At 36.0% G+C, this 15256-nt stretch overlaps 1 protein-coding gene across 1 annotated transcript in view; it reads right to left on the reverse strand.

Moving 5' to 3' along the window:
- The window catches only part of LOC126753325 (protein sax-3), a 293802-nt gene extending 278829 nt beyond the window's left edge, over nt 1–14973 (reverse strand). The window contains exon 1 of the mRNA XM_050464681.1: nt 14443–14973. The gene's annotated coding sequence lies outside the window, so the exon portion shown is untranslated. The remainder of the gene's footprint in view (nt 1–14442) is intronic.
- Between the last annotated feature and the right edge of the window lie 283 nt (nt 14974–15256).

Raw genomic sequence — 15256 nt, forward strand, 5'->3', positions numbered from 1 at the left:
GTCGCTCGGGGGCAGCTGGAAGCACAATTCCCCTAAGCTGTCATAGACCATTTAGTTCCTTCAAAGATTTTTTGAAGCTTAGAGGAACATCTTAGGTCTTAGTACACGCAAACAGGGCATTCCACAAAGTTACTCTGGGGTATTGTTGATGGTGAACAGACCAATTAGCTTCTACACGCAGGTAAAATAGACTAATCAGAGGGCACCTAAGATGCCACCTTCACAAATTTGGAAAAGTGGATTCGGCGGAATGCAAAGATGCGGTAGATGCTGAGAACCTGGAACATTATTTTAGCGAATTATATATTCCACGGCTCCAAATGCTCCAACTTAAAAGACATAAGAATGTAAAAAAAATCAAAGGAGTTGCTGGATAAGGCTTAATTTGGCTCCCATCCGGGAGCACAATGAGTTAATGAAGGCCTAACTGCGGCCGCGTAAGATCTAGCGGTCTTGATCCGCTCTTTTCAACCATCCATCAAGCAACCCAACATATATTTTTTACCCTACAAATTTCCAAAATCGCCCACTGTACGTCATTTATTAATTGAAATCTCGCACACATCCCCTCGCTGGTTCTCTTCCAACAAACTATATATAATAAATACACCAATGCACTTACGCATTGTACAACGAAAAGGACGTACCACAGAATTGAATGGCTGCCATCGAAGCAAGATGGTCTAATAACAGCACAACATGCGTGCCAGCGCCGAAAGTACTTAAGATTCTAAAGATTTGTGAAATGTTGTAAAAATTTCGCTGATGTTTTACACAAAACAGCAACAACAACTGCAACATAAACGCTGATTTGAGCAGCTCAAAAACACACAAGCACATGCATACATATGTGTGAGTTTGTACGTGTGTATATGCATTTCAACTTCTTTCAAATTCTCCAGGCATTCCATCAAAAAGCAACGCTACTTAATGCGTATAGCCGACTGTCGATTGCTGCTGCTGCTTGCCACCGCGCCGCCACTTCACAGCGCCTTTGTTGTGAAAACAATGCAGGAACAGCTACGCATTGTGGGGCAGCAAAAATCGGCAAATAATTCATTCAATTTCCTCAGAAAAGGTAAAATAGTAAAACTGTCGGTGTGTACATATGTGTGTGTGTGAAGTCCTGTGTTTATATGTGTGTCAGTAAGCCAGCTGTTTGCCGAGCCTGCCGAACGTGCTGCTGCAACGCCAGCGCTGGTATGAGCAAATGAATGAATACCACCAATCAAATCAGCAAAGCAATAAAAGCAACAACAACAGCACACATAAGAAACTTATTGAAAACACTGCAGCAAATGTTTTTTAAAATTGGTCTGCTGCTTACTTCCATTGTGTGGCACTTGTGAAATTTATTAGCCTCATCATCGAAACGTGCCGCAACAAAAAAAAAACCGAAAACATGCCAAAGCAATTTCTAAAACCCTTCCGTTGCTTTCATTTCCATTTTTATTTTTTCTCTGCTCCTTTTTTTGATTAAGCGCAGCCACTTGAAGGAAGCTTGTTTTGTGGCACGTCAGCACAGGCGGTCCAAGTAAGTGCTCCACGTTTGCATGTGATTTACAAAAATTTCGATTTTTTTTAACCTCAGCACGCATAACAACAACAAAAAGAAATTTGATTTCTAACTACTGCTAGAGCGATTTGGATTTAGTTTATTGGCATTCTTTTACGTGCTCGTATACTCGTATATTAGTGAAATTGTAGAGATTTTTTAAAACTCTTAATGTTTTTGGCGTATTTTGTTTTTGTAAATAAATTTCGCTTGAAGGCCCTTTCGAAGTATAAATGCCCCTAGATAGATAATAAATGAGGTCAGCAACGCGACCTAAACTCTATTGCGCCCTTCGCTCTGCCACAACGACTCATATAGCGCCAGCAGATTGATAAATTCCAATATACTGCTGGGTGCCATTGAGGCGACTTGATCTCTCTTCGGAAACATGGATCCAAGCGCCTTAATCATGCGTCTACAGACCACTGCGCAGTCAATCAACAGGTTCTCGAGAGTTTATACAAATGGGGAAGGTTCATGTCGTAACTATAAGTGCTTCTTAAGCTTATAATGTCGGGTGTAGCATGTGACAACTAACCGAAATTTGTTTATGGACAGATTGATTACATTTTTAAAACGACTCAGTCTTTAACTACCCATTAGCAACTTGGCCTTGCGCACGCTTTGGAGTTATTACCTACTCTTTCCTCCTTTCGAAGCAGCTTCTTTATAGTATGAGAACCAACCCATACAGGGTTCCGCTCCAACCATTCTAGTGGATGTTGCAGAGCGAGCAAGCTCGTCAGCTAGCTCATTCCCGGCTATATCCTTGTGAGCCGCCATCCGGATAAGATGCAGTCGGTTACGACCTTGTTCAGGCATTCATCGCATTCGCGACTTCTCTCACATGTCACTGTTGATAGACAAAACTTAGAAGTCGTAGATAATTTCGTCTACCTTTGAACCAGCATTAACACCAACAACAGGGTCAGTCTCGAAATTCTACGCAGAATAGCCTATCGCCAACAGGTGCTACTACGAACTGAATAGACAATTGGGCAGTAAAGTCCTCTCTCGACGAACAAAAAAGTCTCTTATCATTCCGGTCCTTATTTATGTTAGAGAGACATGGACAATGACAACATCCAATGAGTCGGCGCAACGAGTGTTCAAGAGAAAGGTTTTGGGGAAGATTTATAGTCCTCTGCGCGTTGGCCACGGCGAATACCGCCTTCGACGGAACGATGAGCTGGCAAGGGCATGTTTTAATGAGAAAAGCAATCTATTCTAAAATTCTTAGAAATAATTTATAATAATCAAAAGAATAGTTGAACATAGTCTCCAGAAAATATGTGTACGAAAAATTCTGTTTTTGGTTAAAGATAAGATTCTGAGCCTATGTTAAGCAAACTGCTGATTGTGGAAGGAAACAGTTGATTGAAGAGTAAAAAAAAGGCGGTAGTGAAATAACTGACAATTATTTAAACTGAACTGCTTTCGCCATTCAGTATTACTAACAATCGATTAGATATATTAGTTACAGTTTTTCTTAGCTTGGTCTTTGTGGAAGTCTAAGTAATTTACATTTTGGTACCAGAAGGCGCCAGGTATTTTTTTTCGTGATTTTTACTGCTACAAAGAACGAGTCTCCACAATACAATATTTAGTGATTTTGTGGCAACAACTTAAAAACCCGTTACTTGACCACACATACGCTACGTATGAGTCTCTAAAGTAAATGTAGCCCTGTAGGAAATGTTCCTCAGAGCTCAAATTGTTCTACTTCAGAAGATTTTATATGTTGACCAAAGTGATTTATCAACCCATTATTGCAAATGCACTTTTAGATATTTGAGAAATATAGTAACATACCACCTAATCATATTTGACTCGGACTGGTAAATTGACTACCGAATGTCGAAAAGCAGATTAAGGTGTATATCATTGAATTAACTCAGATCCAAACGATTAAAAACAGAGTGATTGAATTTATGAACTTATGGAACATTTGTATGGAACAAGTTTTCATTATTTTTGCTGAATTGTGGTCCAGAAGCAAATACATTTGGTTTATTTGAGAACATATTGAGGACCCTCGTCCTCCAAGATGATTCTCGGCATTGCCAGTTGGTAAGGTTACTGAAGTTACAAATTTATGAACTTATGGAACGCTTGTTAAGAAGTAGTTTTCCTTATTTTTCTGGAATATCAGTCCATATTGAGAACCCTCATGTCTTAAGATGTTTCCAAACACATCAACTGGTGAAAAATTAAAATTTATGAACTAAAGAAACGGCTGTTAAATAATAATGATATGGCACAAGGTCTAACTACTACTTTTTAACCACGCTTTTTTTCCTCAAATATATAGAATTAATTTTTTATATAATTATTTCCAATTAGGTGAAAAAATATCTCACTTCCTAACTAAATTTTTACCACAGGGTTACTGCAACCAGCGCTGCATCTGTGTGGCATGCGTTCACAGCAATTTTATGATACTTTATGGGTCACTTAAAGTGCAGTGAACCAGTTGGAAGCGCAGTGTCTTGCAGTGATTCTTCATTTTATTTACCTTCAAAAGGCATGAACGCATGTATTTGTTTGTGTAGAGGCTTACTTTACTACTTGTTATTTGTGTAGAATGCGCCACATTTGTGACTTATTTATGATTTGTTTTTATTAGAATTTCCTCTTTGATTTTGATTTAATTTTCAACTAATTCCAAAAATAATAGAGAGAAATCTTATCGCCACAGGGTTGCCTCACAATTAAACAAAAACAAAGGCGAAAGCAGCGTTAAGCCTTGGATGCATTGCAAGAGACAATGTGACGTGGTGGACGGATGAACACACAGACGCATACACACATAGAGTGCTTATGGTACTTATACACGTACATTTATATGCAGTACACACATACATATGTATCATGCACTTATCTTTTTTACGAGCTTTAAATGCACTCCAAAGTATTTGTTTATTAAAAGGCTTGTGTCTCCATACATATCTACATACATGTAACATATATTGTATATCTAGGCATCTACATATGTATGTGTATGCTTGTCCATCTGTCTGCACGCTTGTTTGTGTCAAAACGCTTGCCAGCGGACACTTAAAACGCTTTGACCGCTTGCTGGCTTTTTATCAACATTTAATTTATAGCCGAACTTAAGTGTTGTCGGCGCTACAAAAACTACAACAATTACAATAAACCACTCGTGCACTTATATGTTACATATACATACATATATACATATACATACAAGTATATATCTTTGAAATTAGGAAAAACAATAAACCAGCTGCTCGAAGTGTTTCACAATTCACATTAGAAGCTCCGGGAGAACCAGCTTTTTTCCTAACGGTTGTGCTGTGACGCTTACAGCTCCTCCCTTGGTGGGCTGGCCACAAGAGCAACATCAGCGCTTGATAGCTCGGCCTCTCAGCATGTATTCTATTAATATACTTTGACTATAACTAAAGAAAATTAAATAGATATGTATATACTAATTGTGTGCTTACTTTACTAAATTACGCAAGAAAAAGCTAGCTTTAACAACAACAAAGATAAGAGGTTTCATTCGAAAAAATATTGAAAAACTCCACCTCCGTGGTCAAACCCAAAGAAGCACTTTAACTAATAAATTCCACTCTGTTACTCAATTTGAACATTAAGTCAGGAAAACAGTGTAATATAAATTTATGAACTTATGGAACAGTAGTTAAATACAGCCAATAGCGCAAACATTGCAAAAAATATTACAAATACCTCTAATTTTGAACATTTTTAGCCACTTTCTAAAAATAAAAAATATATAAAAATTGTATTTGTATAACTATGTTAATTTCGAAAGCGTTCTCATCCATCAACTTGGATTTAAGTGAAACAACTAATTTTAATTTTTTCCAGAGTTGCATTTTCTAAGCTTCTGCTTTAAATATTATAACCTCAATTATTGTTGTGGTCCATAAACTATGTAACTTCTATAAGAGGTAAATGAGGTTGTTGATACGAAAACATAGTAAGAGGAGTGGCCTTTTTTATCTCAACATTAGAGGACAAAATCAAATATTAATCATCAAAAATCGCTTTTTTGTTTTTCAAAACATTTTCCATTAATATCAAAACACTTTTGCATGCCTTCGAACCAATTGTTGAGGCATTTTTGCCGCTCTGATTGAGGTATCGTTCTAAACACGTCAATCACCTCTTCAGGTGTCGAAAAACGTGGGCCCTTTATTTTCATTTTTACATACGAGAATAAAAAGAAGTCATTCGGTGCCAAATCAGGACTATACGGTGGAGGATTCTACAAATCGTTTGGCAAATTATGTGGGATTCAACGTGCACAAGTTTTTTACTGATGTTAATTTATGCTGGTGCCTAACTTGTCGTTGTCTCGATCTCCTAATAGGTCATATGACGATCTTTCAATATCAGTTTGCGCACAGCATCCATGGTTTCCGTAACAACAACTGAGTTTGGACGTTCTTCACGAAACACCTTTTGGAGTAATCTGCGATCTTAATTGAATTCAACATACCATCCGGAACAACTGGTCCTTGATGGAACTTCATAGCCAAAAATTTGATTAAGCTCATCTATGCACTCTTGATGAGTTAATACACGATGAATATTTTAAGTAACTGTAAACAACACAAACAGTGTCTTACATAATGTCAAACTTTTAAAATAGTTTCTTCTGAAAATAGGGAGTAATGTTAAAAGCCAGAAAAGGAAAGTACTTTGGTTAAAGAAAGAATCGGTCTTAATGCCAAATACAATATAACGCACTTGAGTATCTCCGATGGACATAACCTTAGATACTTATACAATGCCAATTCCCCGCTTTATTGGACTTTTCATTTAGACTTATTTTGGCTTTATTTATAGGCCATGTGACTTAAGAATTTGTTTGACCATCGTCAATTTGTTCTGCAAACTCTAAGAATTTCGGGGGTATTACAGCTTTTTACTACATTTAGACACAGCTAAATATTTTTCTACCAGGAGTTGAAGTTGAAACAAAGAAAGTAAAAAAAATAGACTTAGTCCCATATATGATGAGAGGCATTTGAATATCTCCAACGGACATAACCTTACTATTACCAAAATGTTGCTCTGCCGGGGACTAAAAAAATTGCTATGAAATCATAAACAGAACTAAATTGTATGTTATATAAGTCGAAACTAGTAGAGAAGATTAAACAGACAGTTTTCTGTAAAGAGCTCAGTCAATCTTAGCTTCAGGAGGTGAGGATTCACTTCGACAGCAGAGCGACAATACGAGTACTAGCTATGAGCTCGCTTATTGTGCGCTCAAAACTAGTCAAAGAGTATCTGCTCTCATTAGAAATAGCATTAAGCTACTTCGTCAGCAGACTCGTTTGGGTACCCTTTTATAGCGGAATCGTTGGTAAATGCAAATCCGAAGAGCTAGCTATAGGGCGCATCGGAATAGGGCAGAGTTGAATACCCGTCTTCCGGTCTTACAATGGACTAATGGACTTCGCATGTGCTTAGTAAACGCTGATCGTCGACTAGCTCCTATGCGACTGTGAGATCCTTTTGGCCTAGAGTAGAACTAAGGAGTCTGTTCTAATGGCTTTCATGCGGTAAGCTTAAAAAACACATGTCAGACGCTGGTTTTCAATGTTGTATGGAGGAGAGTGGCCACGAACTTTCTCCTCAATTGTCTATCCTTTACCAGAAGGGGGATGAAACATCTCGACAGTCATCCTTCGGTGAACTAAAGACATAACCGGAACTGCCATTAGCCGTCCCAACGAATTTGTGATATACCCAAAAGGCTTTCTCGGTTTGCTTAGGTCTTGTGATCAGTTATATGGGGTTCCAATGTGGTACCGCGGTAGGATCGACCACTTAACCTAACCTAACCTATATACATATATTAAAGCCTTTTACCAAATATTAAAAAATAACGGTAGTTTTGAATGTCTTATATCATGGTTCATGGCGGAATATGACGATGTTTTAGAAGCTATTTTTTATAGAAATGTCATATTAAATGAAAAACTGTCCCTAAGCACAGTTCCTATAAAAAATCTAGTTTCTTCATAAAAGACCCTCGTAATGTGAAATGTCAAATTTGTTGAAAGTGTGCCTTTTAAATTAATCTCTTTTCTCTTAAATCCAAAATGAATAACTGCACTCAAAACTCATAACAATCGCTGTCAGCCCTTTCAACCGTCAATTAATGCGCACTCGCATGATTTTTGTGGCAAATTAAAAGTGGCATGTGCCCCAATTGTGACTGTGTGTGACCAAAACACTTACAATCACGCGACCGCAAACGAAACTCGCAATGCTCAGCGATTGCTGCTGGCTGCCGAGCTCTCTGCCTCAACGTCGGTTTGTCAGGCGACAACGACAAGCGATTAATTGCAACAAATTCTCATGAAGAACCACAATAGCTATGAATACGAAATCAATGTCAGTGTGTGCGTGAATTTGTTTATACATACGTATTTGTGCCACCAGTTAAACGGTTACAAAATCGTAATATTGCATTTTTTCTCAATTCTCAATATACATCACACAGAGTTTCCCACAGCTCAGCAAAAGCATTTGAATGAGCGAGCGAGTGACGTCGCCGCTATCAGCCGAGTTGTTGACTTCGAGCAGCGTTTATCGCCGGTGTCAGCATGTCACCCGCACATTTTACAGTTGATTTTCCAGCCAACAAAATGTGACAGCCAATACCGCTAACCCCACGCCGCCGAGCGTCGCAACTGCGAGTGCTCAACTTGCTATACAGCGCTAATGTAGCGGAGGAGAGCGCGCGGGGCGAGACGTTCGCATCGAAATTTCTACCATTTGTAGGTTAAAGATGAAAAAGCGAGCAAGCAAGCGCGAGAGCGGGTGGGTGTTGGCTTGATATGCACAGCATGTCATAACCCATATTTTGTTACAATGAAGCTGTGAAGTGTGGCAGCCGGCAGTGAGTATTCGTGTGCTGTCCGTCCGTACGTTCTATCGGCAGTTTCCCTCTCACCCCACTTCACGTAATCAAAGCGCAACATTTTCTTTCAGCAAATTTTCGTAATTTCTTTATTTTTATTATTTTTCCTGCAACGGAAATGAACACATTGCAACGGCAGTGGCTGCAACGTCAGCAGCGACGCCATAACCAATCAATTCTTCAGGGTGGTAAGTTGACTTGCCGTTTTGCCGGTTGCAGGACCAACTAACCGACCCCACAGCGCTGCTGCGGCCAGCTGTGCAAGGAAATACAAGCCCTATATCACAGCGCCCTCTCTTCTGTACACCTCCTCCCTACAACTATACCAATGCAAGCTCCGGCGTGTAAATGTTGCAAGGACGTGACACGCTGTGCGCTATGAATGTTGCATGAAAAGAAAGGCTGCAACGGCCACATATTCCTTTATGTGTATGTGTGTGTGTGTGATTTAAGAAAATCGGAAGTGCTGATTGAAATCGTTTTGGCGTGAAATCAATCATCGCGTTCACATTCGTTAAGGATCTCAAAAATTTCATTAGTGAACTTAATGTGATTTGTGTCAATTGTCGTGATTACTTTCCTTCGCTCTTCTGCATAACCAGCACGAGTGGGCGCTGCTGCTTATGCTGATGATGTTCGAATGTGGCACCATTTTTTTTGCAGAAAATTGTATTGGAGTCAAGTTTTGATTGTGAGAAAAGAAGACTATATAAGATTACTAGTGGAAAATTTATACTCGTATTTGGTACGAAAATTTATTTTTTCGATAAATGTGGGATAATTGGTGGCTGTGATCATTGCTCAAAATAAAAATCGATATTATCATGTTATCGATAGTTATCGCTCTTGTGTATCGATTTTTAATTTTTTATTGACATTATAACAAAACAGTTGACGAAATTCCGGTACTTTAAGCCACCAAAGAAACTAATATATTGGTATTAGGACTAAATTATCGACAATTTAAGAAAAATCGATAATTTTTAAAACAAATTTATCGATATTTTCTTTCTCTATACTGTATGCTTTCGAAATGAGCAACAAATTATCGAGCAATTGAAATACTATCGATATAGATATTAAAAAAAAAATATCGATATTTTATTCTCTGTATAAAATGAGCTATTAAAAAATTGCCGATATTTTTTTTTAAACAAAATTATCCTTTTTTAAATATTTATATATTTATGCTGTATAATATTGTTACAAAACCCAGTTCAAAATTTATCGATTTATTTTTTGAACAAAATTATCGATATTGTATTATTTCACTAACATTGAGGTTATCATATTTAATCTTTTAGCCTCTATGGAAAACGAGCGATTGAAAAAATTATCGATGTATTATTAGAAGAGTCGTATCGATTATTTATATTTTATTTAATAATATTTGATCTCAATTACTGAATGAGTTAAAAATAATCGATAATTTTGTTTAACTATTCTGTTATGTATACTTATGTATTTTTCTATTGTATACATGAAGAAAAACCTGAAATTTCACAAATTTTGTGGTTATGGTATTGATTAATTTAGTCTCTGTAAAAAACGATGGATTGAAAAAATTATCGATACATTTTTGATGAGTGTTCTCGATTATTTATATTTTTGTTTTAGAACTGTACAAAATAAATATTACAAATCAGTTATCGAGCAGTTTTAAAAATTATCGATATACTTTAAAAACCAAATTATCGATTGTTTATACTTTTATTTTAAAAATTTCAAATTATAGTTGTTTTCTCCAATACTTTATTCCCTATAGAAGTCATAAGCCAAAAATGTTATCGATATATTTGAGTTTCGATAATTATTGGCTATAATATCGATTTTTTTTTAGTTTAATAACACATTTTCACAACGTAATGCCTGTGTGACATAAAATCGATTACTTAACCTGAAAAAAAAATAAAAAAAAGCGTGATATCAAACTCGAACAGACTTAAGAATAAGCCTTTTTTATTTGATGATTTCTTCCGACTTCTCACTTGATGTCACTATAATATGTAAAACCGGTTACCACATTCGAAAAAACCCTTCCACATTCATCACCAAGCCATTTTTTATACTCTCGCAACAAAGTGCTAAGGAGAGTATTATAGTTTTGTTCACATAACGGTTGTTTGTAAGTCCTAAAACTAAAAGAGTCGATATAGGGTTATATATACCAAAGTTATGATTTTGAAATCCGGATGTCTGTCTGTCCGTCCGTCTGTCCGTCCGTCCGTGCAAGCTGTAACTTGAGTAAAAATTGAGATATCTTGATGAAACTTGGTACACGTATTTCTTGGCTCCATAAGAAGGTTAAGTTCGAAGATGGGCAAAATCGGCCCACTGCCACGCCCACAAAATGGCGGAAACCGAAAACATATAAAGTGTCATAACTAAGCCATAAATAAAGATATTAAAGTGAAATTTGGCACAAAGGATCGCATTAGGGAGGGGCATATTTGGACGCAATTTTTTTGGAAAAGTGGGCTTGGCCCCGCCCCCTACTAAGTTTTTTGTACATATCTCGGAAACTACTATAGCTATGTCAACCAAACTCTATAAAGTCGTTTCCTTCAGGCATTTCCATATACAGTTCAAAAATGGAAAAATCGGATAATAACCACGCCCACCTCCCATACAAAGGTTATGTTGAAAATCACTAAAAGTGAACGGACTAACAAAAACCGTCAGAAACACAAAATTTTACGGAAGAAATTGCAGAAGGAAGCTGCACCCAGGCGTTTTTTAAAAATTGAAAATGGGCGTGGCCTCGCCCACTTATGGACCAAAAACCATATCTCAGGAACTAGTCCACCGATTTCAATGAAATTCGGTATATAATATTTTCTTAACACCCTGATGACATGTACAAAATATAGGTGAAATCGGTTCACAACCACGCCTTCTTCCAATATAAAGCTATTTTGAATTCCATCTGATGCCTTCTTTGTATAATACGAGTATAAACAAAACCAATGATGATAGCGGAATAAAACTTTACAAAAATACGGTATTTGAAAAATATGTAAATGACGTATAATGAAATCTCGATTATCACTTTATCATGCGAGAGTATAAAATGTTCGGTGACACCCGAACTTAGCCCTTTTTTGTTTCTATTGAACTTCCCGCATACTTCTGCAGTCTTACCAATATCCACCCCACCCCCGAAACATGCAACGTTCCACATTCATCAAGTGCGCTATTGCAAATTGAAATGAGAATCCCAGCAAACATATGAACGCTTCAATGGCCAAAAGAATACAAAAAGTGGGGGTAATAAATGGAAACCTCATAGCGAATATTAGAAAACTATTCCGAGTAAGCGCAAACGAAGGACAACCAGCAACGGGAATGTGTTTCTAATAAGTAATGGGGAATGGCAGAAAAAAATGACTGAGGAAATAAAAAGCGCACACGTAGACAGAACATATCAAGAGAATAGCAGTAAAAAAGCAACAATTGTAGTAAACGCTACAGCGATAGCAACAACAACCACAACATATTGAGTGCACAAACAACAAATGCAATAACGACAACACATAATCAAATAAGCATGCAAACCGGATATGAAAGTCAAGTGGTTGCGCCGCAGAGAGTGATGGAGGATGGAGGAAGAGGACGGGGGAAGCAGTTGTTGGCAAAAACACCCCAGAAAATTTGCAGTATTTGCAATGTTTCTTTTTTGAAGCTGCAGCAGCCACCTTCATCTAATAGCATTAAAATGTAAATCAATGCTGCTGAGAATGAATTGTAAGCAATGGAGAAAGCGCACATACCAGGCGAGTTTACTTCTAAGGGCCCTGTAAGGCAATGTTGTTAAAATTTGGAATCAATGACTAATGGAAAGATTTACTAGTTATGTTTTCAAATTTCTGTTCGAAATTTTTAAAAGCATAGTATACGAGGAAAATCACGAAAGAAAATAACAGGAATCCCAAACAACCAAAGAGTACCCGTTTCTTAACATTTGGATTACGTAACCGGAACGGAACCGGGTTCTAATATGGATATTATGGTATATACTGAAATCGAAATATTAGTCTTCAATTCATTTTTGCAAATATTTCATTTCTCAGTTGCAACAACTGGAAAAAATTCGGGACTTCGCATTTAATATGCTTTTACGTTCTAAAATTTAAATCACTTCATTCCACAAGTGAATACAGTAACTTATTTAAACCATTAATGTTATGACTTCAATGAATCTCTATTTAAAATTAAGTTAATATGTTCGGGATCCTGATTTAACTTCTTTTCCAATCCTGAAAATTAAACTACAAATATTATAACTTCGTTGAATCTCCATTAAAAATTTATTTAGTATTTTCGGGATCCCGAACTGCACTTTCACAATCCCGTTATTTCGGGATTTATAAAAAAAATATGTAAAATCCGCCCAATCCGCACTTTTTTCAATCCCGAAATTTCGGGATTTATAAAAAAATGTCTAAAATTCGCCCAACACGCACTTTTTTCAATCCCGAAATGTCGGAATTTATAAAAAAATATTTAAAACCCGCCTATAAGCTTTAGTAAACGTCATTACAATTTGCGATAACAATTTCCTGCCGGGTACGTACCATACGAGTATTCACATCCTTCATACAAAAATCCGTGCGTTCTTATGCACCCCAAAGTCTCTAAAAAGTGTTAGAAGTGCATGCTAGTAGATTTATAGAGCCTTTTTTGCACATTTTTTAAAGCAATCACAATCAATGTAAGTGAAATTTGTTCTACTATTTATTGTTGGGCAAGAAGAATCACAAAACATGAGAGCTGGTTAGTCATTTCCCATAGAAGATGAAAGCGGAAGGAGAAGAGGTATTTTAATTTTAGGAGGATTTTTTAGACAACATACATACTTATATCATAGTCTTGTTTTTTGTTTGCATAAAATAAATGAAAGTAAGGCTCGCTTCACGGTTTTTCTTTCTTTGTGTTCAGGAGTCAATCATATAATGTTATTTAACATAACATATAGTCAAGTATCAAGAGATTTGGAACTTTTAAAACCGATACATTCTTAGTAAATCAATAGAAAATGCAGTTGTGTGCATTGGGTTCAACGGAATAATTTTAGTATTAATGTATACGTAGTGTCGCCACTAAAATCCAACTGATCAGAGAAACGGATTCATAAATGGACCGCAATAGAGTTATCAGACAAGTAAAATCGTAAAAGTTTGGACAAAATAAATTTGGAAAAATTGCACTCATTTTCTAGTTCTCTGTAAATTTCTTTTAGATCTCAAGAGATTTTTTACTTTAACAATAAAACTCAATAAATTGAGTCATGGCGAGTTAAAAATATACTTTGAAGCTTCGATTTTCTCTCTAATCTTAAAATGATGATTGCTAAGGAAATATGAAATACCATATCATGGATTCAAAAAATTTTAGCAAAAGAATTTTCTTAACATTAAAGATAGTCGTTAAATTGAAGTTTCATAAGCAAAAAACTGTCTCATACTTTCTAATAGTCATATTGGGCTTAAGGGGATATTCTAGTCCAGAAATTTGAAAAAAAAATAGAAAAATTTGTTTTAATAAAACGGTTATATATTAAAAAATATCTGTACTCTTCAAACAGAAATAATTAAATGATAAAGAATTGACAGTAAAAATACCAAAATATTTTTTGTCAATTGCTAATAAACGCGCGAATTCAGGCATCTAGACTAGAAAACCCCCTTAAACTATTCCCCATGGCCAAAGAAGTGATACCGCCTTCAGAAAAAATATTAAACTACTTAGTTCATTTTCGTGTTATGTACTCAATAATGAGAAACTTGATTGTTTTTGAACAACTCTTAATGAAGAGAGCGCAAAGGAGTTTATTTCACCAGACCTTTGTGGTGAATTTATGAATTTGTTTCTAGCTAGTAAGTGCAATTTTATACAAATATAATTTAATATAAATCATAAATATCATCAAATGTAAAAACAAAGTTTTATGCACACTTACCACATATTCCTCTCCCATTATCTCTTTATATCCGCTCTCAGAAAATAAACTCATGAATATTCAGTCTTTACATTAAGTAGTTGTTGCTTTATTATTAGTTCTACTATTATTACTATTTTATTTTCACGCTCGATTTCATTGCACATTTTATTGAATAACGCTAAGCATTGACACACTACCAACAAACTAAAATATTTTAATGAAACACTTCACACACGATTTTCATTGACCGATCAAACACACGACGCTTAATTAAGAAAAATACGATTGCACTATTATTCACTACACAAAATTTAACACACGCGATCACTTTTCGCTATGGAAACTTCGCGAAAATGACGAACTGCAGCAACGCAATAAGAAACCGAAGCAACAACGAAACTCAGCGACGACTCTAGCACTTTTAAAAATTCATTTATTTACGTTTTTACTTTTATTATTTACTCGTATGTATTTATTTGCATTATTTTCACTTTGTTCACTTGTAAAATAATATTTTAGTTTAATATAATAATTTGCTTACAGTTTTACTTCTCCAAAAGTTGATTTTAGTCCAGCAGCACAGAAAATCACTAATTAACACTGAGCGCTGGCAGCAGAAATATTTTGTGCGTGACCTTGTAACTGTTGTCCTTAATTGTTGCTGGCTTTGACTGCAAAGAGAAATAGAGAAATTGCGCAAAATAAAAACAAAGTGCAACAAAAATGTAGTAGGCAATGCTTTTGTAATAACATCACACTTATTATTAGAGTGTGAGATCTTATTGGAACAACATCGCACTTATTATTAGAGTGCGACATTTTAATGGACAAA

This window comes from Bactrocera neohumeralis, chromosome 3 (assembly GCF_024586455.1).
Source record: "Bactrocera neohumeralis isolate Rockhampton chromosome 3, APGP_CSIRO_Bneo_wtdbg2-racon-allhic-juicebox.fasta_v2, whole genome shotgun sequence".
Lineage (NCBI taxonomy): Eukaryota > Metazoa > Arthropoda > Insecta > Diptera > Tephritidae > Bactrocera > Bactrocera neohumeralis.